At 37.6% G+C, this 27,249-nt stretch overlaps 2 protein-coding genes across 4 annotated transcripts in view; one reads left to right on the plus strand and one right to left on the minus strand.

Moving 5' to 3' along the window:
• LOC139971813 (TNF receptor-associated factor 3-like) overlaps window positions 1–27,249 on the minus strand; it is a 61,043-nt gene that overhangs the window by 30,243 nt on the left and 3,551 nt on the right. Inside the window, exon 2 of one of the 3 annotated variants that reach the window (XR_011794488.1) lies at window positions 16,424–16,831. The exons of 1 other annotated variant lie outside the window; for it this stretch is intronic. The gene's annotated coding sequence lies outside the window, so the exon portion shown is untranslated. Of the gene's footprint in view, window positions 1–5,903; window positions 6,057–16,423; window positions 16,832–27,249 lie in introns of those variants that run through there. One more of the 3 variants, XR_011794490.1, reaches the window with a different exon arrangement.
• LOC139971815 (uncharacterized) overlaps window positions 1–27,249 on the plus strand; it is a 75,959-nt gene that overhangs the window by 15,026 nt on the left and 33,684 nt on the right. The gene's annotated exons all lie outside the window — the stretch shown is intronic.

Raw genomic sequence — 27,249 nt, forward strand, 5'->3', positions numbered from 1 at the left:
ATGTCATGAATGCATGTACCCTATACAGTACAAGTGAAATGCTAATATTGTATTTTTGTTTGGTTAATAATTGATTGCGTTTAAACAAAAAGCCATGTTCCACGCCTTGCGTGTACTCATAGTGTAAACGCAAATGTTGATGAGTGTAGCGTTTAGCTTATTACCCTCTTATTTAAAATGTATTCGATGAGGCATGATACAGACAATCAATTATCATATTTAATTATTACACCTATGTAGTATACGTGTGCATCGGACAGATCGACAAGTATGCATTAAAAAATGGGCAGATGCACGTTTTGGAGCTTTGGTAAATATTGGGGGGCTCATGATGCATTTGCCCCCTCAACTTTTTCATTGGGGGGGCTGAGCCCCCCAAGCCACCGCGGTTCCGCCGCCACTGGCTGAACAATCAACATTCAATATAGAAAGAATCCTACAGCACATTTTTTTAAATCTGGCATAAGTCAATGGATACATGTACGGATTGGCCTGTGTCCCTTACTTCTGTGCAAAGTAAGTGCCATTAAATTATCTTCGAATGTAAGCTTAACTTTCCAGGCATTGAGAATGCAATTATTTACTCTCTAGTCCATTGAAAATGCACTTATTTACACTTTTCTCTCTAGTTCTAGGTAGAACTGGCCAATATCGGATATTACAATATATATAATTACGATATATCGGTCCAATACCGATATTTTTACACTACCAGATGAAGGTCAAATTGTCGTTTAAGTGATGTATATGACTCACAAACAGTAACCACTAGAAACTCTCATTACGGATGTCCATAAGTTAATTAATGACAAAAATTAATACAATTTGTGCAATGAACCGTATGCATACATACGCATTCTATAAAACTAGGCATAACCGCTGATTGTTTAAATGAAAGACCATGATCCCCACCAAGTTGATATGAATGAAACGAGATGTGCTATCATTTTTTTTCTACTGCTGTTGTATGATTCCTAACTCTGTTTGACCAATTACGTTCAATACAATGAGCTGCAATATACAAACTATCATCAAATGGAGGCGCAATTTTTTTGGTATAAAGTCTGTTTCATCATGGACTTCAATAATGGATATGGTCACCAGTGATTTCCCATGACAATAGGTGGCAGCAACACTGTGTGTTGGTACAAATGCTAGGTATGAATGTGGTCAATACTATTCATTAACAGTTTTGAGTAGTTACCAAAGTGTACCAAATTAAGACACAAAATTAGTCCGTTTTGAATTAGGAACACTGATTCTATTACATTGTGGCTGATGATGATGTAGTTTGGAGCAATCATTGATATTGTTTGAAAGAGGCAATCAGTGAGGCAAGTGTAGTAAGAGTCCACAAAAATAACCATGATCTACACTTAGGTACAGTTCTATATAGCTCATTAAATATGTACATTTGGTACTGCATATCATTGCAAATAATAGGGTTAGTTCATTCATGCCTTACACAGATACAGTAGCCACTATGCCTAGCCCCAAGCCACTTATTAGTGATTAAAGTCAAAATGGTTGTTGGGCAAAGTGACCTGCTTGCGTAACATCCATTAGAATCAAAGGCCACCACTTAAAACCCCTACTGAAAATATACAAATTTGACCAAAATAAGACATCAAGCCAAGGCGTTCATACTAATTAGTGTTAACAGGCCGATTTCACAACAACTCCAGACAACAATAGTAAAATACCATTAACTACAATGGTTGTAATCAGAGTGTATCTGGAAACATGATTAAAACTGACTGAAACCATCGTGCCTTCTCTTTTTCAGGGGAAAAATGTTTTTCGTCAAAATAGTCAACTTTCTCCTTCCGTAGAATTGGACGGCGTGATGCTATTGCGCTTGCGCAATGACTTTGGACCGCACCATTATGATATGGTTGGCTTGTGTTAGGGTTTGCGTGTATTTTATTCTGTATAAGTCTTTGCTTATTTACTTTTGACATCTGTAAAGACATTGACACAAGTGATTGAGCACCATTCTCGACTTAAAAATTGCACTTATCTGTAGTGTAATGGTGCGGTCCAATGTCATTGCGCAAGCGCACCGGCATCACGTCGTCCAATGCTACGGACGGAGAAATTTGATGAGTTTTACAACAGAAACATTTTCCCCGTGAAAAATATGTATGCACGCTTGTGCCAGTCAGTTTTAAACGCGTTTCCAGATTTACTCCAGATGATTACATCCATTGTATTTGATGGTTTTTTAAACTTGTCTTGAGTTGTCATGAAATCGGCCTGTTGACGCTAATTAGTATGACCCAGCATAGGTACACCCTACAGTAAGTTCCAATTAAAATTTATGTTGAGTGTAGATTTTGCAGAACAATTACATTACAAGCAACTTTCGTACCAGTTACTTTGAGACAAAGCATGATCTTTTCATTTCAGAACAGCTTTGACTAAATTCTTTATTTAGAGTTTCAAGCATTGTAGGTTTAATGAAAGCTAGTACATCACCATCAGTGATTGCAATTTGAAGACATAGGAACCTTTATGTCACAACCAATTCATGCCCCCAAATGAAGAATTAACTTTAATCACATTTCGCCCAACCTTGATTAAATATGATACTTCCAAAGGAAACGCTTGGGAATTGTTAACGTTACAGGACACAAACCGAATATTAAGGAAATTTGAAGTTGTGGTTAAATTGATTAGATATGTGGTTACATATGTGGTAACTAGTGTTTACACGGGTCCACAAATCGGGAACCGGGTACCCGAGAGCTGTTACCCGTCGGGTATCCGGGTACCCGGAAAAAATTGTTTACCCTCGAGTATCACGATTTTTAAGAAATGACATATTGGATGCTATTATAAATGAACCATATTCTCTACTGACAATGTTTTCATGTTCAAAAACGTAGGTGTAAGATAAGGTATAAAACCTTCCTCAATAATTTCTATTTGCTATTGTTTCTTTCATTAACTTGTTCATAACTTCATATAATTAACAATACTACTAACATCACACTGCCATTGCTGCTTATGCTTGCTCTCCACGTCTATTGATCACACCATATAAATATCCAATTAAGCTCGTAAACAGTTGTTACTACTACTATCTATCATGCAGGCCCAGGGTTCGCATATTAGCTGCGAGACTGCGCGATTCGCGCAATTTGATCGCATTTGTAATTAACGATTAGTAAACAGCCACCTGCGATTATTATTTTTTAGTTATGCCGTCTATAATCCATAAACATCTCGTAAAATTCCTTGTCAGCCTTTCCTTCCATGAAATAAACGAATGAATAAATAATAATTTCTTCCACATGGTAGCCTAACACCACACTAAGTCAATGAGAAATCAAGCTAGGCCTAACCATCTGTTTATTCGCTGAAATTGTGACGCAGTTATTAGATATCCATGGATATTTTCGTAATTGCTGTTACGTTCGACAACATGGTTGCCTAACACCACACTAAGTCAATGGGGAAAATCTAGCCTATACCGCTGAAATTGTGACGCAGCTATAAGATATCCATGGAATACTTTCGTTATTGCTGTTATCTTCGACACATGGTAGCCTAACACCACACTAAGTCAATGGGAAATCTGCCTAACCATTGGTTTGCCAAAAAAATTTCACAATTTGCGTAGGATTGGGGTAATAATTAAAGAACCGGGTAGTATCCCGTCGGACGGGTACCTTCGTAATTGCTGTTACCAAGGCTTCGACCACATGGTAGCCTAACACCACACTAAGTCAATGGGAAATCTGCCTAACCGTCGATTTGCCAATTTTTTTTTTTAAATCACACTACGTATGATTCGGGTAATAAATTAGGAACCGGCTAGTACTGCGTCGGGCAGTACCCGGATAACCTGTGCAAACACTAGTGGTAACATTGATACAATCATACAGTGGTTACATAATACATTGAATAAATATAGTACTTCAATATTACGGACAGGTTTTATATTTTAATTTTTTTTTCAATTTAATAAGGAAACGTTCGGGAATTGTTAGTCAGTAGGATGGATCAGTGTTTTAGGGGTTAGGTTTGATAGGTTAATATGATGACCGATTCCCTTTTGTTTGTATAATAATATAACTTTGTATGCGTAACCGCCTAAAGTAGTGAAATCCTCCCATTATACCCGAAATAACTGCTCAGACTCCGATCGATATCGAGCGAACCTCTTTTTATTTACCTACCACGAAGTAACATAACCCAAAATAAATCAAATTGAACTAGTGAAATAAAAAAAGCTATATTATTCTGACTGAATATTAGTAAAAACGGTTGAGCGAAATGACCAGGCTGGTTGGGCGAAATGACCAGGCTGGTTGGGCGAAATGACCAGGCTGGTTGGGCGAAATGACCAGGCTGGTTGGGCGAAATGACCAGGCTGGTTGGGCGAAATGACCAGGCTGGTTGGGCGAAATGACCAGGCTGGTTGGAAAAATGCCCGTTGGGCGAAATGGTTGTTGGGCGAAGTGACCAGAAAGCGATGTTAGTGACCTAGGCTAGTCGTTGTTCGAGAATTTCCGTGTTGCCGTTCTACAATCTATGATGGAACCTTTTAACTACTCTGCATCTGGAACTACGTAGGGATGCACCGGATATCCGGTCCGGCCGGACTATCCGGCCGGATAGTGAGGAATTATCCGGTTCCGGCCGGATATTTTCCAAAATCCGGCCGGATCTTTTTCAAGATCTGGCTGGATCTTTTTCAAAATCTGGCCTGAATTATTCCTTAAAAAGGTGTTGGTATTAACTTAAATCAATGTAAACTATTTCCAAAAATTAATAAAAACATTCAAAGTAAGGAAAAATTAGGTTTAACATGTTTAATTTAATTTTCTCAATGGTCTGACCCACTGTTTCTAAAGATCAACCAAAATAATACAACTACTGTAATAATATGAAGCTATATACAACAAATACAGTTTGCTGTAAAATCATTTCTTGCAGCCTTCATCAGTTTAATATTGTGCAGTTAAACTAGACCATTCATATACTTATCAGTCAAAATACTGTTCCATTGAATCTTTACTTTCCCATTATTGTTGGCATTTTCTTGGATATCTCTTGTCACCATGAAAGTTCCTAAAAGTTCATGAAAAACCTAAATCATTTTAAAGTGTTCTAATGATCATTCAATTCCATTTTAAAGGATAGATAAAAGATAGATAAGAAGTTTCTTCCACTTCTGGAAAGATACAATGCTTTTTTATTTATTTTACAGATAATATTGCAGTGTAAAATTTGTTACCAAATAATGAATAATGAAAGACAATTCTAAATCCAGATAGTAGTGTTATTACAACAATTAAATTATCTTTTTATTCAGTATAAAGTATGATATTTGTGAAATGTAGCTTCCTGTTTTAAAACAAACTTCATAGGTAGTATGCAGTATTTTTCCAGCAAACAAATTTACATACTGTACTGTATCAACCTTGTCAACAATTATATTGTAGTTATTTTATAAAAGAATGTAGATTACACCACTTCAAGTCATATTTAATCTCATAAATGGGGTCTTAATTTCACCTTCTTTATAATATGCGTATACCTCACCTAAGTTTTGCTCCTTGTTTCATACTTCTACTTCTTATTATTGATTTTGTGTAATCCCGACAAAATCCGGCCGGATTTCATGTACTATCCGGCAAAATCCGGTTCCGGCCGGATCCAAAAATTTGGATCCGGTGCATCCCTAGAACTACGTTACTGTACCGATATTTTGACGAAACTGAGACTATAGAGTCCTCGGTCGCCTAGGCCTAACGTTAGCGACATGCGTTCTGAACTGTACAAGCCTACACGCAAAACTAAGCCTAGGAATAGAATAAGACACGTGGTAGGCCTGGTCTAGGCTAGGAAATAAGGCACATGATCCTGAAATTTCTTTGTTCACCAATGGCTACCTTTTACATATAAGGATTATGGTGATACCGTAGTTCAGATGATTCGTAATGCGCAACTTTATATAGATTTTTTCTCAGCTTCATAGAGCGATTGACGAGAATTCTGGATACCAGGCTTACAATTACTGAATCAATTAGATGCTACTGAGTTATGGTGACGTATATTCGTACTAGGCCTAGTAGTATTTATACAACACCAATAGAAATAAAGAGAGGTTCTTTGACAACATCTAATTGTATTTTTCTGGTCATTTGATTGGTCAATTGCTCGTTGATAACATGCAAAATTCACTCTATTCTAAGGTGATCATATTTTCTGGACTGAAATCGGGGACATTTATTGCGTGACTGATATGAGGGAGGGGTTTAAGGGGAGGGGAGGAAAATTTTCAAGTGCCTCAGGTGCTTAGATGTAAAATGGTGATACTTAGAAGCACTTTTCAAATCAATTTTATTTTCAAAAATGTACCTTTTTCCTAAATGAAATGCACTTACTTTACGTGGTTCTTTGAGAGCTTGTAATTTGCTCATGCTCACACTATAAGTGTCGTTGTGTCGCTGTAGTTGCCAAGTATACGGTCGAAAGAGTGCCAGGCTAGATCGATCTAGCATATATTTAACAGTGTTTCCACTTTACACTGGCCCACCTGAAATACTGGTTATAAGTTGACTAAATTTTGCTTTTACAATTATTTTACTAATAATGTGTGATATTTTCGAAATTCCTGAACATTTTGACGAATCGGGGACATTTTCGGGGACCCTTGTTCATCGGGGACAGCACACTGTAAACGGGGACTGTCCCCGAAAATCGGGGACGTCTGGTCACCTTACTCTATTCCACTCTATGAAATAGAACCATGGGTTATACTTTTTTGACATTTTTCTCAATGGTAAGAGAGCAGAGAAACCTGTCTGTACGAAACAATCTGTTGCATGAGTGCATTTTACGGGTCGTACTAATTAGCGTCAACAGGCCCATTTCACTCAAGACAACTAAAGACAACAAGTTTTAAATACCATCAAATACAATGGCTGTAATCAGAGTGTGTCTGGAAAACTGACCGGAACCATCGTGCATACATATTTTTCACGGGAAAAATGTTTTTGTCGTAAAAGTCGTCAAATTTCTCCGTCCGTAGAATTGGACTTAATGCTATTGCGCTTGCACAATGACATTGGACCGCACCATTACACTACAGGTTAGTGCAATTGTTAAGTCGAGAATGGGGCCCACGAAGTCATATGAAAATTACATAAGTATGTTACAATGGAAAAATAATATCAAATATTCATTGTTTTAAAACAATCAATGATTTGATTTGCAGTTCATTCATCAAACTACTTTGGTGCTTTCTTATACGTCAACCCACTTTACTGACACTGTACACAAAGGTAGTTCCCAAACCCTAACACAAACCAACCCATATCATAATGGTGCGGTCCAAAGTCATTGCGCAAGCGCAATAGCATCACGTCGTCGAAATCTATTTTACGAAAAAAACATTTTTCCCCGTGAAAAATATGTATGCACGATGGTTCCAGTCAGTGTTATAGGTGGTTCAAGATACACCCTGATAATCCTGTTTACAATCATTGTATGTGATGGTATTTTAAACCTGTTGTCTTGAGTTGTCGTGAAATGGGCCTATAGACGCTAATAAGTATGACCGCATTTTACATACAATTATATCCAAATTTGAAGGTGATGTATAAAACAGACAATGAATGGTTTCCATTCGTGCAATAGTGCAAATATTTCATTCGTTGAAAGATGTAATTTGTTCCATTCAACTCGGCTGCGCATCGTTGAATGGAACATTCCATCTTTCAACTCATAAATGTATTGCACTCATAACCATTCATTATTTGTATAATATCCATCCGTCAATCATGGTCTAGTTTTTTTGGCTTACATGCTGAAGAGCATGAATTGAAGAACATGTGGTGAAAAAGTTGGTCAATTTTTGGTTTACAAGTGACAAAAACTTCCAGCTCGCACACTGGAGTTAAAAAATCTTGATGGTCATGATACGGAAAATTGATAGCGACATGAAAGGTCAACTTGTCAGCTATCCGGCGGTGATGGTTACCCTTTAGCTAGTGATGACTTCTATCTAGACTAATGGACCACATTACTTTTGTGATTAAGTTTGTAAGTCAATATGGCCTTTATAGGGCGTATGCATTGAGGTAAATGATTCATTTACCTCGATGGGCGTATGCACTAAGGGTAGCATACAGGCTCGTGGCCAGGAATTTGCCAAGGGAGGGGCGAAACTGTAGATTCTGCATTGCAAACTATCTAAGCGTAGCGCCACCATGATTGGCGCGAAGCGAACAAGAAAATTTTGGCTGTAAATACCTCCCAGATCGCCGGAAATGTCACTTCCCATGCCTTGTTAGTTTCATCTTAGCATTTTCTCTTTTGAAAACACTAGCGATATCATAAAAACCTTAAAATTTTTTGTAAAAAATATGCTCAAGGGGAGGGGGCGGCTGCCCCCTTCGCCCCCCCCCCTTGGCTACGCGCCTGGTATCATACTCCTTTTAATTGTAGTAAATATCTATCCGCCCGAATGTTCTTCTATCTCAGGAAAAGTACCAAAAACCAGCCGGAGTTTTTTTTTGTATTTGATATGTTATCAATCAGGAGGCTCAATTTTTGTGGCGTTATGTTGAAGAGCTCGAAAGAGGAAGTACATGTGGTCCAAACTTGGGTCAACTGAAGCAGTTTTAGACCCATTTAGGCCTGCCAGGACCAGCGTACGGAAATTGTTTACTGCTGAGTGAAGGAGTGTTTACAAGTGACGAAATTTCAGGCTAAGATAGCAAAAAATCTTTACGGTCATGATACGGAAAATTGATGGTGCAATGAAAGGAAAACTTGTCAGCTATGCAGTGATGGGTAGCTAGAGAAAACTTCTATCTTATCTTAGAGGTCACATTACTTTCAATATAGTGTGTAAGTCAATGGGGCTTTTAAATAGACGTATGTTACAGTAGAACTCCAAAATAGCAACGCCGCTGTAGGTTACGGGTATCACACCATAGAGTAATGCACGTCGGAAAATAGCCCTAACTAGTGACCTACTGTATTGAGAATTTTTGGCATTTTCTGAGTTATCATCATTCTGAACCCTAATACGTCACGAAAACAGAACTAGTATTGTTTGACACAAGTGACAAACGACTACAGTGGAATTACGACCTTCATGACCGGTTTCGAACTTCTGGACATACAATGGAAAATTAACGACACAGGCAACTGAATATAGCCTATACATATAATTGAATTGCATATATGTTTCAAGTTTCATTTGTTAAAATTAGTATCAAACTCACCGTTTAGTCAAACTTATACAATCAGCGTGTACAAATTACTGCAGCATTATTCACGTGTTGAGATACAGTGGTATTAAAAACACGTGTTGCTATTATATGAGATTGTACCTTTCCGGAAAGATATGCAATCAGTTGATTTCCTGTGTTATTACTTCATTCAAAGACATTGAAGACTTGCGCCAAACCGCGTAATTTTTTTCCTAGGAGGGTTAGGGGCAATTATCATATGTAGGCGTTTCCAGACCCTCGCGCATGCGTGTTACTCGTAACAAGTTTATAGCTAGTAGTAGTAGTCGTACATACAGTGTGTGCGAGGCCAGGTCGATAACGCGGAAACGCGGAAACCGCGGAAACCGCGGAAATCGAGAAACCGGGTTCGATATCAACGGTTTCCGCGTTATCGACCTTGCTATATAGCAAGGTCGAAAACGCGGAAACCGCGGAAACGAGAGGAATTTGTCAAGGGAGGGTGACGAAGTCTTTTGGGCACATTTCAGCTTATATTCGCCAAAAAGGGGTGCGGGTTTAAAGCTTTTTCACTAAATGTAGGTCGAAAACGCGGAAATCGTACTTTACAATCCTCTCACCCAGATTTTAGACACAATGTACGGATTTCATCTGTCGTCATCATTGTGCGCGACAGAAATTAATTTAATGGTTTGGTTAATGTTAATCTGCTAGCCTACATTACATGTTTTTCTAGCTTCACGCTAAACTTTAATGTTACGGTTTACTTTCAAATTCTGTACATGATATGATACTAATATAGTAGGCCTACATACAAACTTAAGCCTGCTTTTATGAACTATCAGTCAAGATCGTTACTTTATCTGCTTTGTAACATTGTTTAAATGTACAAGTAAAAATAAATATGTGATGATATTGCCGGGGTAACGAAGTGACGATTTGATCGCGCTTTAATTTGTATTTCTTTCACTTATTTTCTTCAATTCTCACTTGGTAATCCTTGGCCAAAAAGCAAACTGAATTACGTCGGAGATCTATTGCTTTGTACAGCGTACATACTGCCCACGTACACCCGGGCCCACACATGTGTATTACAGCGATCGATGAGTAACGCGTGTCTATGAGTAACACGCATGCGCGAGGGTTTGGATACGCCTATATATGATAATTGCCCTAACCCTCCTAGGAAAAATCAATACGCGTGCGGCCATCTGAAAAAAAGTTAACTTTCTGTTGCTTGCAAGTGACGTTTTGTTCGTTTCGCTACAAAATGCAGACAGTGATATGTGGAACGGGATAACTTGTTATCTTTAGCTGGATCTGAGATGTCCATCGCTGTATCGTTTACACAGTGTTGTGGGTATTGACCGTAGCTGTATGTACTGACTGTAGACTAGTGTCTATATTGCCGACGGTAGCAAGTTGTGTTAGTATTTTCGGGGATCGATGGTGGTGTCTAACACTTCTGTTACACCTCATTCGAAACTAGGTAAACTTACCGGCATTAGACGTTTATTTTTGCGCGAGTCTTCACACCCTTTAATTGGTAGGTAAACTGAAGAGACAGTGCAATGCTATGTGTGTTGATCGGTAGTCATGAAACCATCGATTCCCAATCGCTCCGTATCTCCTATTTGCAACGGCGCTGGTATTTTCATTATGAGAGAACAGTCTTGAGTACTTCTCTTACATATAAATAATGACAGTTTTGCATTCTTTGTGTTCCGGAGGCAGTAATTGCGTTATCCTCACTTTTGATAGAATGTGAAACTGAAATTTCATAAATTTCATTTTTCAGAAACACATCCTCACAGAGCATAATAAAAATTGTGAAATTGTAAATTGGCACATGAGACCCAAACCTGAGGTTTGTGCACAGAATGCTGTGAAGTTAGTCATAAGCTCAGCTGGGCTTTCTAGGTTATAGGTGAGCTCTTTACGTGTTTGAATTAGGGGGAGGTAGGGTACATTGGATCTGATTTTTTAGGTGCCGGTTATCCTTCTTTACTTGATATATATAATTACATTTTTACATAGATAAAATGGATTAAATGGCGATTGTCTATTACTATAATAAAATACCTCATAACTATAATATTTAAACTGCATTATTGAATTATTTAATTGAAAAAAAAAGAAGAAAAAAATGATCCACTGTGCCCCCATACCCGGGGTACAGTGAATCATTAGGAGGAACACTTAAACTAACTTAAACTAATAGCGCATACATACACTGAAAATTCTAAAGAGCCCAATGGCAACAATGAATTAGTTATAACACACTAAATATCAATGTATGGCCTAACATCAAAACAATGAAACCATAGCTTCCTTTACAAAATCCGACGTGTTTTCGATATTTTCCTGAAGGTTTTTTGCATATATCAAAAGATCGGCAAGGAAATAAAAGAGCGCAAGGTGATTTAAAGGGCAGCAAGAGTAATAAGCATACTAATTATCAACTATAAATATAGGCCTAAACTCCAAACATAAAAACCGCAGGTTACTTTTTAAAGATATAACTTTTTCTTTTCTTAATATGAACCTTAACTGATTTGCATATGTAAAAAGATCACCAGGGAAAATAGAGAGCTCAACCGAAAGCGGGCGCTATTTCACATAAGTCACGTTATCGTGTTTGTCTTGTCTCTTGACGAGAGTAACGATCTTTTTGAAAATTTGGCAATTTCTTTGTTTTGCGGCTACGGAAGCTCCAAAGAGACTGAACACAAGAGATCTTGGTTTAAAAACTGTTCTTTTGTGCAAAAGCATAACTTATCGCTTGTGTTCAATCTTTGCAGTGCTTGAGTAGCCCAAGAACCGCACGCAAACAATTGATTGCATTGCAGTGACACTTTTAGTAGGTTACTAGTCTCACACGTGAACCATGCTTCAGTTGTACATGGGTAGCCGTTATATCAACTTATTTTCTTATATGAAATTGAAATAAATAAAATAAAATAAATAATATATATATATATATATATATATATATATATTTAACCCTCTGAACAAACACAGAACACAAATGGAAAATTAACGAGACAGGCAACTGAATAAAGCCTATATATATATAATTGAAATGCATATATGTTTCAAGTTTCATTTGTGAAAATAAGTATCAAATTCACGGTTAAGTCATACTTATACAATCAGCGTGTACAAATTTCTGTAGCATGATTCACGTGTTGCTACAAGGGTATTAAAAGCACGCGTTGCTAAAATCAAAGATTATACCTTTCCGGAAAGATATATAAATCAGTTGATTTATACTGTGTGTTACTGCACTTAGTTGGTAGGTAAACTGAAGAGACAGTGCAATGCTGTGTGTGTTGATCGGTAGTCATGAAATTATCGATTCCCAATCGCTCCGTATCTCCTATTTGCAACGGCGCTGATATTGTCATTATGAGATAACAGTCTCGGGTACTTCTTGTACATATAAATAATGACAGTTTTGCATCTTTTGTGTTCGGAGGCAGTAATTGCGTTATTCTCACTTTTGATAGAATGTGAAACTGAAATTGCATAAATTGCATATTTCAGAAACACATCCTCACAGAGCATATTGAAATTGCAGTGAGTTGGAGAATCCGGAACAGTGAAAAAACTTCTAGCCTCCACCGAGATTCGAACACAGGCCTTATATATATATTTATAGTGAACTCAACAATGTGAGTATAAGACTGTTTTATACCATTCATCTTGACGAAATTTCAAAACTGTAGAGTTGACGGCAATAGGCCTACGTCAAAAATGTGATTTCGAGTTGGTCAGGTACGGTAACGTTTCGACGAAAATGGAGAAACTGTTGAGTTGCAGCTTTCAATGGAACTTGACAAGATTGAATTCGAGGTATCAAAAATTTTAATTCTTGAAATCTCGAATTCAATTTTACATATATACCTGTCTGAAACTGGAAAACAACGTCGAAATATATCATTTACGGTTCTTAAGAACGTAGCTGCGTGGTAATGTACGTCTATATCGTATTACTAATGATTAATGAGCACATAAACAAAGGCACGTACAAACCTATTACATCCTATGTAACATATATGTACCTAAACTACCTATATATAGTATAATGTGTTTATTGTAAACATCCTAGACACTCGAAGTCGATTTGTCTCTTCATCAACGACCTTTGTGGCCAACTCCAGTTCACTGATATGTCAGCAAAGATTAAACCGAAAATAGAATTGTGCGTCAGTTGCCATTTTACCCAACATTTATATACTACTGTTGTTTAATCTAATACACACTACGGTTTAGTTTGCACTAGTTTATCTCAAAACTCTGTTAGATAACTGTCAAAACTGAATCCTCTGCCAATATACTGCCTTTCCGTATCTGTCCTCCGTATCTGTCCTATAGACATAACATAATCTGTGATCACATGTAGCTCCAGAAACTCCTGAGTCAGGGAGAAGCAGTTCGGCTGAAAGTGGCATTACTTTAGACATGACGCTGTTAGTTGGTTTTCATGATCAGCCTTGTTAATTCTTTCCTTTCTGACTTTTCTTTAAAACCTATATCATTTGCTCGACCTCGCCGCCCACAAGCGGTAACTACATAAGCTATATGCAATTCTTCCGATCGGACAGTTTTCTGTAAGACATAAATGAAGTAAAATATCATTGCCTAGTTGTAAGATTTCATGGCAATCTAATTCATATGTAAGAATCAAATTCTGTGATGGAGTGTATACCTAATCTCGTTATCAACCATTTCTTCGAACTGTATCACCGCCATGAAATCATTACTCATACGATAGCCATGAGCATCTTTGCGCATCGTTGTAATTACATAAGCTTGTATACATACCCTAGCATATGTTTATTTATAAAATATTCAAAGACAAACGCACAGACAAATTATCAAATGTACAGATGCAGTTGAGGTCACTAAAGTTTGCCAGCGGTCTGTTTAGTACCGTTATAGCGAAATCATTATTTCAAGTAACCTATATAGCGGAACCCACAAGCAGTGGCGTAAATAGAATAGTTGGCACCCGGGTGGATCCTTCCTTTGCCACCCCTTGCAGAGGATGCCGTCCTTGGTTCCCCCCCCCCTTCCGGTTTGAGAAATGTGTTTATGTGAGGTGACTTAGATTCTCATTCTTTAGAGAATGTTTCTTAATTTTTCCTTTTTTTTTCAAAAATTCATTTTTAATTGACGAGTTAGATTGGCATAAACCACAACAATGACTTACAAAAAATAGGGAAATGTCTACCTTTCCTCTATATACCTCTATATAGCTGGCCGCCACTAGCATCCCCATAAATAATTTCAAAATTGAAACATATGCAAAAATATATAGTGTCAATTGGGAACCAGTAGGTTGTAGGTGCCTATACCGATCAGGGTTACCAGATAGCTGTAAAACCTTACGGCCAAACAGACTATACTGCTATACGGCTACATTTCGGCCAAAATAACGGAGTTTTTCTGTAAATTTTGGGCAAAACATTTATTAGTAAAAATCAGAAAGGGGGCTCCTTATCCAAGTGGCTACCTACCCCTCCCCCATCCGTAACGATACCCGGGGGTATTATATATAACCCATGATCTGCACCCGTGACCGGTTTTTCATGCAGGGTTTGTTTTACTTTAAGCATTATGCCCTCCCGCGCGCATGGAAAGCCATTTTGACATTTAATCGGGAATTTTAGATATCTTAAATTGTTTCTTATTTTAGATATCTAAAATTCTATTCCAGATATCTAAAATTAAATTCGAGATATCTTAAATTTAATTCGAGATATCTAAAATTTAATTCGAGATATCTGCAATTGAATTCCAGATATCTGCAATTCTATTTCAGATATCTGAAATTGAATTCGAGATATCTGAAATTCTATTTCAAATATCTGAAATAGAATTGCAGAGATCTCGAATTCAATTTCAGATATCTCGAATTTAATTTCGGTTATCTCGAACTCAATTTCAGATATCTCGAAATCAATTTCATATATCTGAAATTCTCTGGTATTTCGAGATATCTGAAATTGATTTTAAGATATCTGCAATTATTTGTAGATATCTTAAATAAATTTGAGATATCTGTAATTTAATTTGAGATATCTGAAATTATTATGAGATATCTGAAATTCCTTATTAAATGTTAAAACGGCTTTCCTTACGCACGCATGGTAAATGCAGACTCAATTATTACAGAACTTCATAATGCAGGTCAGCTTTCAAAAGTTGAATGAAGCGAAAGGTTACGAATTGCATTTAATACTTAACATGTTATTCTGTATACCATAATCAATTGTTCAGGAAAGGTATTTGTACATGCAACTCTTTGAATTTGCCCTTTTTTCTCGTTAACGAACATTGTAGATTTGGAGTATTTGCTTCCAGTCAGTCAGCAGATAATCAATCATTCAATCGACCAGTCAAGTTATCAACCAAATCAAGAAGCCAAATAAAATTATGAAAACATATTGCAATATTTAGTCAAGTCCTGCTTTGATATTTATGAAATGGGGATGGGTGGAGAGAGGTGACCAACATATCATAAGCTATAGGCTATAACTTGTATTCCGGTAGTGGGGAAAGAATAAGATGTAGTACAAATTGCATTTGTGAGGCCTACGTGTTGTTTATCTGGTAAATACAGGTATAAAACATGAACTTGTACTTTACATGTACATTATGAAACGCATTGATCGATAATTAGCTTACTTCCGCTGCATGGGAAAAAGTTTTCTACTTTCTTTTTTCTGGAATATGTGTCGGACTTTTAGATTTTTTATTCCGGATAACAACTAAAGCCATATTTGGATAAACATTTTGGCTTTCCCAACGTACATGAAATCGGTGGACGTTTGGAAAGAAAAAATAAGAGGGCTTTTCTAATCTTATTGGTATAAACAAATTCCTGCTGACGTTCGTCAATGTCGGCAATAATTTGCCAGAGTGTCAGAACACCAGGAAAGTATCTTTTGACAAGCATTTATAAATGTGATTGACTATAATGTATAATTTTTAAACAGCAGGCTCATATGTGACTGCGCGATCGATTATTCTTGGCAGCTACGACCTTGTATATAAAAACATGTATTTCGAAATGACGGATTGACAACGGAAGTGTTACTTTCTACATAACAAAACTGCGTAAGAAACTTTATGATATTATACGCCTCAGCGACAGAGGGTTCTTTCATTATATTAAAAAATGCTTTAAGTTTGTTATTTACCTTGGTATTTTCAGGAAGCACGGTCTATGAGGATTAGTAGATTCATCATCGATGAGTGTTATGCATGCATGCATGGTCTCGGGCTCGTGAAATCTACAGGTTGTACAAAACAATATCACAAAATGTGAACATCCTGTCATTTTGTAGGAACACTGTCGGGTGTAGTTTACTATCGCCGCCTTTATATGGCTTCGGATTTTGCCATTCCATGGGTCCAAGCAATCCATTTCCACATCTGACAAACCTTTAATAAGGATATATTATCTGGCCTGCTGAGGATAAAACCCTGAACTTCGCATGGTTCCCACGTGCATCAGTTGTTTGGGTATATACGTGGTCTCGTCTGCATTGCATATATACTTACGCAAAAATACTATTTCGCGTTCGTAAAGACAACAGTCCATGGCACTGCAGAAAGAAGGGTAGCAAAGATTGGATCTTTCGTTGTAAAATTAAGCATGTTTTGATTAATTCACGAGCATTCAATAATCACTTTTCGAATCTGCAATGTACATTCCAAACTTGCAGATACAGTTCCATGCATTGTTGATATGGCATATACATATTCTTTAATTGTAATGAGTACGTCGTAATGATAGCAGTTTCAAGAATGAAAGGCCGGTGTTAAGGAATGCAATCAACTTTGTGGACGTATTTCATATCGGCTTGCTGTAGATTAATTAAGGGTTATCTTCATCAGGGTTGGCCGGTTTTTACCGGGCGGTTTTTACCGTCCCGGTAAAAACAAGTTTTTTACCGGTTTTTACCGGGAGGTTTTTCCCACCTATAAGTGGGAAAAACCGGGAAAAACCTCAAATTATATAGAATTCCTAAAAACTCATGTGGAACTTGTGGAGGAGCATAGAATCTACAAGAAAATGGCATCTTATGGCAGGGTTGGGTTACATCCAAAGAACAGCTATGATCTATAACTTGTGAGTTTACCGATTAGACTATTATAAATAATTCAAATAAATAATATATTGGATGCTCAAATCAACCAACTTTATTTTCCTATCGAGATGCATAATTCCATTATCTAGAGAATGGACTCGTATCAAACTGTTGGTGCCTAGGGCTATGGTTCGTCATATTATACATGCCACATTAGTCTGCTCAGATCCAAATGATGATTCACATCCAAGAACGATCACTTCATGTCTGCGATAAATTGTACTCTGTTCACACTTTGCACTAGGCACTGTACTATGCTTATATTGCTTATAGGCACTGTACTAAGTGACTGTTGTGACATCAACTAATTTGAGAATAAGTAACAATTGGAACAGTTACTTGTGTTGTTGATACTCCTACCTCTTCAGTTAGCCTATACACAGGAAGTGCCCAGTATCACCTCACCTGTCCACCTCAAAGTGTTCAATCACTCATGCATGAAGTTGTATAATAATTGGACCATGTTTGCTTCAAGGTAAACAGTTTGGTTGTGTGAATGGCTCCATAGGGCCATTGTGCGTTTAATACTTTAATTGGGCCCATGTGCCTTACAAAGTTTCAAAGCAGTTTCTATTGAGCCCCCTGGATTGAAGTTCACCTCAATAGACTGTTGCCTACTGTATTAATGGAATGGAATGAACTGTCTGAGCACATAATATTATATTATTTTATGGTTCTTTGTCCCTTTGAGGCTTTGGATGCCATGGTTCACCACTTCGTTCTATCCTCCGCTGTTCATGCCACATAATAGGCCTGAAGAATTTAGGAGGGGTGAATGTCCCAGTGTAGACCTATAATGGTTTGGGCAATAGGCAATGCATACTGCTAAAGATATCGTGACAGAATAACTATACATGTGCAATACGAAAAATACTCTTTTTTCCACAAAAAGTAGAATAAGAATGTGATAAAATAGCTCAAAATGAAGCTAAAAAACTCCCATATTCAATAAAATATGCCTGTCATGAAACAATATCGTGCCTACTGATGACCCTGCATTTTACGGACAATTAATACTAGTTTTCGAGACGGAGGCGGTTTTTACCGGTATTTACCAGTTTTTCCCGGTTTTTACCTGGTTTTTACCGCTTAGTGGGAAAAACAGGTTTTTCCCGGGAAAATGCCAACCCTGATCTTCATACAGTGGTGGCTGTTCAGACGATGTCTGTGTTGAGAAAAAAGGAAACATCGCAACGTTCATTTAAAAGCTGTTAATCTATTGTGGAACTTGTCGAAAAAAATGTTGGACAGTTAATGTCTTCTAAAGAATGAGCTTACAAATACCCACTTTTTCCATTAAAACCTAAGCTACAACAAACATTAATTAAGTTAAGCCCGTAACCACACTGGGGCACGGAGAGCTGTTAATCATCCCCGTGCATGACGCCTAATGGCAACCATATATTTTTGCCACCGCCATGAGTACAAAAACTGCAGGAGTTACAGAAGTTACAGGACAAATATTTGTGCCCTTCCAAGTTGACTTGTTTGTGCCCTCTATGAACTACCGATGCCCCCCCCCCCCCACAACCGCCGAATTCATGGCTATGGGCCTGGATTAAGTACAATGACCAATACATTGACTGATTGCATGATAATAGATACTGAACGCAATTGTTATGTGCTAAACAGTGCAGGGAGCTGAAATGGTATGCAGTTCCCTGGAAAAGGGATAACAACGTCTAAGATGAAAAGAAACCATTCATCAATTTGACTCTTTAATATCACTAAGACTGTTGAACTGGTTACATCCTCTGTTTCCTCAACCTAGTTACGTATCCGAATCTTTCTAATAGTATGCAGTCATAGCTAATCATGATGCAAATGTTTTTTTAACACCTCATTCAATAACCAATCAGTAAAGTCTATGAAGGTAAGGCCTAATCCGATGGTTACATCTCTATGTTCCGAGGTCTCTTTGTTCCGACGTCTCTATGTTCGGACAATACGAAATAATTTTTGGACTCATACTTTCTTTTTGACCAACATTTCTTTGGACCCAATTTTTTCGGACCCAACCTTTTTTTGACCCATTTTTTTGGCCAAAATGTTTTCGGACAAAAAATTTTCGGACCTAAATTGTTTTGGACCAAAATACTTTTGGTCCGAAAAATAGTGTTACTCAAATTTTTTTGACCAACAATTTTTCGGACCAAATTTTCGGACCAAAAACTCCAAACAAAATTGGTCCCAATAAATTTGGGTCACAAAACTAGTTTTTGTGGTACAAATTGCTCCGATTTTTTTTGTCGGAACATAGAGACGTCGGAACATAGAGAAGTCGGAACATAGGGATGTCACAATTCCAATCAATGATGTCTTTACAGTAAATGAATATTCCAATGGCTAAAATACGCCCATGAAAACATCTCGAAAGATCTCTTACCATTATTCCTTTCGGGATGAGCATATTTTCTTTTTGTCGTTCTCGTTTCGTTATCCGTTAATCGATTGACCACTATATCGCTTTATATAAACATTTTGTGTGCTACTGGAAGGAGGATTGCAAGGGTGCACACAAGTGTGTTTGACATTCAGACTGAGGACCCCATCATTTTTCTCCACGTACCGTAACTTTAACAATACATCTTAGCAATAAGATTCTTCTGAGAACGCGGTCTTTCTTTTCAAATGACATCTGAGGACATCCTCACTCTAAATGTAAAACAAGTGCACCGTCTACCTGTGTCGGGACTCGTGACCTTTATCTGTACAACGTATCAGTTCACTGAGATATATAAGTACGATGAGACACCCTCTATAATAGTAATTTAAGGTGTCGTCTAGTTTAAGCCTTGAATATCTGGTTGAATACAAGTTCAGTAATGTTAGAATACATTTAAATGTTCCTTGGTAAATGTAAAGATATCTAATTCGTATCTGTTAACTTAAAACGGGTACGGTAGTCCTCGAACGTGGTATCTCCTTTACAATTTCGTTGATATAACAAGTTGCCGTTGTCTGTATAGGTAAATACCAGTTTTAGTAACCCAATATGTATCTTTGAGTTTCAACTGCTTCAAATTATGTAAGAAAGCGTAGAAGGAATATCGCATATAAATATATATAAAAATTCTGTCAAAGATTATAATAAATTCTAAATACGGTAACTTCATATTTTTGTCAAGTATGCAATTGCGCAAAAATGTAATTTTTAGGCTCTTGACGTTTCTCAATGTGTGCTAGTCGTCCATGTGCATGTCCTTTCTACGCTTCCGTAGATAAAACTACCGGCGTGTACCGCAAATACTTGGTTCTCAGGCAAAAGTGAACATCTACAGTATTTGGTCATGTATAAGCCCGAGATGTGCTATTTCCGGTTATCTGGGGTATGTCAAAACCAGACATTTTCTCGTACGCTGCGCGCCAACTGATGGTGGAGCTCCGCTTATTCGCGCCCAGGGTTAGAAAATCCTGGACACGCCCCTGTTTACTACCCTGATCTGCTGGGGAAATCCTTTGAAGCAATTTGCCTTACTTTGATAGAAGGTTGGCAGTCTTATTATTAATTAATTCATGACCCGACAGGCCTGTTTCTTCAGTGAATTTGTCATTATACAATCAATTGTGAATAATTCAATAATCATTTTCCAAAGACTTGAATAGAGGGCACCCTCCATTTTGATATCAGCAGCAAGGCAAGTGTTCTAATGCTTTTTATGCACCTATAGGGTGGGAAGGGGGAGGAGGAGGAGGGGGGAGAGGTATGAAGTTTCAGAGAGCATGCCATTCTTGGTAGCCTCTTGGTCGCTCCAATTATTCTTGAAAAAATATCAAAATATCAACTTGCAAATTTCCTGTTCTGTTTTGGTTTCGATGAAATCGTAACCTTTGCAGTCATGCAGGAGTGTGTGTATGTGTGTGTGCGTACAAGAAGCGTCAAGAAGCCTATTGTTTATTGTGGAGGTCAAAGGTCATTTGTGGTCACTATATTGGTCAAATTGTAAAAAACCTTTTAAACAAGATATCTCAAGAAGGGAAGCTTGGACCAATCTCATATTTAGTATGTAGTTGTGACATTAATTTCAAGAAGCAGATTATTTTTGCGGAGGTCAAAGGTCATTTGGATTCACCAGAGGCCAAATTGTGGAACCTTGTTTTATAATCTACCGTATCTCCCACAGACCAGCTCATTAGATAACATAAGAATAGGAAGCTGTTGGCAATTGGATATTTGCTTATGGGCGTCTGTAGAATCGAAACTCACGAACAAACATCTGTAGGCTTCAGTGTGTCGCTTCGCTGCATACTTTTGCTACATACATTGCGTGCAAAAAGGTGTACTCTTTGTACGCACAGCGTTGCTATTGGAACGAACAATATCATGAAATCATAATATATTTACATCCGTTGTTGAAGTTTTCCGTCGTATTTCGCAATTGTCGGGATTCAGTGCAACAAAACCTTCAGGTTTGGACGTAGTTACGTTGGGGAAAATGGCTAGGTGAACATCAGTGAACATGAAAATGGCGTTCCAGGATGAACAGCCTCCAAACTGTCTTTGTGTGTAGTGTTCGGTTTTGGAAATATCTTGTATTTTTTCATTTCCTTCAACGGCCCCGGTGTAGATATGCTCACAGCCGAACTTTTAAAGCAGATAAAGATTTTACTGCAATTAAAATCAAGCAACTACTTGACAAGATTTGGAGAGCTGAGAAAATCCCAACAAACTGGAAAAGAGGGCTCATCATTAAATTACCAAAGAAAGGAAACATGAAAGAGTGCAAAAGCTGGCTTGGAATAACATTGCTGTCTGTTACAAGTAAAATTCTTAGTAAAATTGTGATAGATATAATTAGGAACGGTATTTAACACAAACTGAATAAGGAACAAGCAGGATTTAGAAAGGGCAGAGGGACAACTGAACAGCTTTTTATACTCCGGAATATTATTGAGCAATCTAACGAATGGCAGGCAGCACTGTATCTAAACTTCATAATATGCTTTCGACTCTATACACCGCGAGAGCCCCTGGATAATTTTGAGAAACTATGGAATACCAGCAAAGATTGTAATGGTGAAAGCCTTTTTTGAGGACTTCCAATGTGCAGTAGTGGACAATGGTGAGAAATCAGAGTGGTTTGACATAAAAAAGAACTGGTGTCAAACAGGAGTGCAGTATGTCAGGCTATTTCTTTCACTTATTCCTTACAGTGCTGGACTGGGTCTTAAGAAAGGAAACTTTGAACAGTGAAAATTGAATTAGATGAAAATTCACTAAAAAACTGGATGACATTGATTTTGCAGATGACATTGCCCTCATGTCATCAACCAAGCAACATATGCAAATAAAACAATTTGCTAGCTGATGAGGCAAGCAGAGTGGGTCCTGACATTAATAAGCAGAAGACCAAAGTGATGCGTGTAAACACTAGGAACCAGGAACGTATTTATATTGGTCAGTAAGAGTTACAAGAGGTGGACAGATTTGTATACTTGGATGCGACAATGACAAAAGGTGATGGCGGAATGGGAGACATTGCCAACAGAATTGGGAAAGCCAGGGTGCACTAATACGTATACAAAAGATTTGGGTCTCCAAAAGCATCTGTAGAAGAACAAAAATGAGGCTATACAAAACACTGGTAATACTTGTCCTACTATTTGGATGCGAGACATGGAAATTGAATAAGTGGGATGAAAAGAAAAGCGATATCTTTCATAACAAATGCCACAGGAGAGTGTTAGGGATAAGATGGCAAGAACGGGTCAGCACAAAGGAACTTCTAAAGAGAGCATAAATGGGACCACTAAGCATCGAAATTAAGAAAAGAAGATGGAAATTCATTTGGCATATATTGCGCCAAAACCCAAACAACGACAGCAACATCATCATGACTTGGGCACCAGAGGGCAGGATAGAGAATGAAAGGGGGACCAAAAACAGCATGGCGAAGGACAGTAGACAAAGAGAGAGCTAGAGAGAGAGAGTGCTGGTTGACGATCCTGGAATGAGGCCAGAAACGCAGCTGCCGACCGAGACCGAGACTCTATGGAGGCCTTATTTGCCTCTATAGGCAAGAATAAGACAGTTGAGATGAGAGATGATATAATCAGTACACTACAAATTACCTTACATTTCACCCATCGATGAATTGTATCATAATTGGCCTAGTTGAAACATACAAAAAAGCAGCTCATACTGTATGTCATGATGTCGTATGTATATTATGGCATACTATTTTATATGTACTAGATTTGGTCAATATGCAGCAGTAAAAACAAGCATGACAACAATATAAAGGTTAAACAGGTTGCAGAATATGGTATGTACAGTTTTTGTCAAGTAAAATAAGTATTGTACTATAATGTTATTCTTTAGGACTACTGTGGCAAATTTTCATGTTTTACCCCAATTTAAACATAGTTTACCGCTGTAAGACTAAGGTACATTTTTGGATGGGAGCATATATAAATTGTTTCTAATATCATATATAGGGTGATATATTATTGTATTAATGTGTTTTTTATCAGTTAGACCATTGCTGGACTTGCGGTCTTACTGCTTTACCTAAAGTCTTTTCATAGTGTTTATTTATTTTAATATGAACGAGGAATAAAGAGACCAAAAACAATGTGTTGTCATTCTTAAAAAGAAGTTCTCTGTCCAAAAGTCCCACAAAGCTGACCTCATCGTGGTGTCAGAGTGGCAATCACTGTCTTTTCAGTGGGTGAACTAGAGCTTTGTCTGGTCATTTTTAGGCCAAAATGCCCTCTCAGGTGTCATATTTAGTTGCTTGTTGTATAATCTGCATGTTTCCACAAAACTAGTTATGCTTGAAAATATACCCAGTAAAAAGTTCCCTGTCTAGATACCATCAAGGCTCCATAGGCTGATTACTATATAGGAACCCCATGTACAATTTCAGGAGAGTGAATTTGAAGGGCACTGACAGGGATTGTACTTTTTGCAGTGGCAGGGCTTGTACTTGGAAATGCACCCAGCATGGGTCCATCTTCATAAGAGTCTCTAAATAAAATTACTGCTGATGATAAATGCAAACCAGTGTTGAGTGTCTGATTGTACAGCTATTACCGATGAGTACTAGAAGTAGCGATTGTTACGATAAGGCATTGCTTGCATGTGTTGGCAGTGTTTCATGATCTGCAGGCGTCCTTATGCCCCTACCCACACAGAAAAGTAATTTCACTGCCATGAGTAGTTCCTCGTATCATTTGATGTAAGCAATTCGATTCCATTAGTTTTATCACGCTTAGTTATATAACATTTCGAGCAATACGTACCAACGAGTCACCACTTTACTCGTAACCTGTATTCGGAACCTGTATTTGTGTGCGTATATATTAGCTGTGAACTTGACTTTGTTACAGGATGACTTGAAGAACAAGAGCCCAAGGGCACTGTGGTTCCTTGCTTGGAGTATATGACAATACACATAATATTATCAAGCAAGATTGGGCTCAAATAGTTCAAGTAATTGTGGTCCTACATGTACCCATAAAGTAATCAACACTATAGCCAACACTTTTGTGATCACAAAATGTGATCAAATTTTTGATCAAAAGGCACTTTTGAGATCTAAATATGGCGTCGAAAATGTAAGAAATATAAGGTCACCTACAAGCGGGTCAACAGATATGATAACATTGGTGACCTCAGATGACATGACCTTTCAGTTTCAAAATGTTCCACCAACCCATTCACAACTTGTCCCAAATTATCAACCGTGTCACACCCTGGCATTGGGATTTAATTGCATTAAATGTCTAAAAATTAACTTTGAACTTGTATACATAACTTCACACACAAAGGTCACCCGTAGGTCAACCAATTGACATTTTTGATTGGTGAGACCTAAATAAAGCATCAAAACTGTAAAAATTCAAACATTTTTTCTTTGCCCATTTTCTCCTCCCAAAATACTAGTTTTTTAACATAAGCTGACCTTTGGTGACCTTGGATCACATGACCGCTAAGTTTGAAAATATTCCCCTATACCATTCCCAACTTGTCCAAAAAAATCAACCTTGTCACACCTTGGCACTGGGAGTTATTGCATTAAATGTCTGAAAATTAACTTTGACCTCCTATAACTTCACACACAAAGCTCATGCAGGGGTCAACCTACTGACATTTGTGATCAGAAGGTACCTTTAACATCTGAAAATAGCATTGAAACTGTAAAAATCCACAAAACACAAAAAGGTCACCAGAGGTCAAATTGAGGTCAAGGGTCACCCAGATGCGGGTCGACAATTGGATTACATTGAAGCAACTCCCAACCCTAACGGACAATTTGTTCTCAAGTTATCGCAAAAATACTAGTTTTTTTTTATCATGAATTGACATTTAAGTGACCTCGGATCACATGACCGTTAAGTTTGAAAATATTCCCCTATACCATTTGCAACTTGTCCCAAAATATCAACCGCGTAATACATTGGCACTGGGAGTTATTACACTAAATGTCTGAAAATTAACTTTGACCTCATATAACTTAACATACAAAGGTCACCTTGGGTCAACTTATTGACATTTTTGATCGGTGAGACCTAAATAGAGCATCAAACTATACAAATTCACACATTTTTTCTTTGCCCATTTTCTCCTCCCAAAATACTAGTTTTTTAACATTAATTGACCTTTGGTGACCTCGGATCATGACCGTTAAGTTTGAAAATATTCCCCTATACCATTTGCAACTTGTCCAAAAATATCAACCACGTCACACCTTGGAACTGGGAGTTATTGCATCAAATGTCTGAAAATTAACTTTGACCTCGTATAACTTCGCACACGAAGTTCACACGGGTGTCAACCCATTGACATTTTTGATCGGAAGGTACCTTTGGTATCCAAATCTAGCATCAAAACCAAACATTTTCTTTTTTGCTCGTTTCCTCCCAAAATAAGCACATTTTTTCTAATGTGACCTTTGACCTTGGTTTCAGATGTAGTTTAATCTCCTGATTCCAAAAAACAAAACGACAAGTCTGTACAACCATCCTAACTCCGACCGAAAAACTTTGACCCCATATAACTTCGCACATAAAGGTCACACAGGGTCAACCTATTGACATTTATGTTCAGAATGTACCTTTGACATCTGAAAATAGCATCAAAACTGTAAAAATCCCCCAAAACACGTAAAGGTCACCAGAGGTCAAATTGAGGTCAAGGGTCACACAGATGCGGGTCGACAATTGGATTACATTGAAGCAACTCCCAACCCTAACGGACATTTCGTTCTCAAGTTATCGCAAAAATACTAGTTTTTTATCATTAATTGACCTTTCTTGACCTTCAATCACATTACCGTTATGTTTGGAAACGATGCCTTACCCCATTCACAACTACTCCAAAAATATCAACCATGTCGGACCCTGTCAATGGGAGTTATTGCTGTTTTTAATATATTGGTTTTTGGCATCTAACTGACCTTTGGTGACCTTTGCGGGCACCAAAAACAATAGGGATGTTTCTCTTACTATGGGCTATCCACCCAACAAGTTTCATCATGATACATCATTTCCTTATTGAGATATCGTGTACACAAGCCAAGCGTCACATACACACACACACACACGCCAAGTTGAACGCATAGGTTCCTTGCTTTGCAAAAAGCAAGGAACCAAAAATAGATACTTATTATTAGTTTATACTAGTTTTCAAAATTGGAATTGATAATATCATGCCAAAATAAAACATTTTTCTGAAGTTCGAAAGTGGTTAATTTACGTTCGAAAATGCGGCTGAAATTCCCTTTCCACTCCTTTTTTTGTTGTCTTTTGTCAATAACGATTGGATTAAACCCTTTCCTTCCTCAAATTCATATGACCTAACCTGGCATGTATTCAGAATACTTGTATGTAATGACTATTCTGACATACCGCCCTCTACTACATTTATA

This window comes from Apostichopus japonicus, chromosome 8 (assembly GCF_037975245.1).
Source record: "Apostichopus japonicus isolate 1M-3 chromosome 8, ASM3797524v1, whole genome shotgun sequence".
Classification (NCBI taxonomy): Eukaryota; Metazoa; Echinodermata; class Holothuroidea; order Aspidochirotida; family Stichopodidae; genus Apostichopus; species Apostichopus japonicus.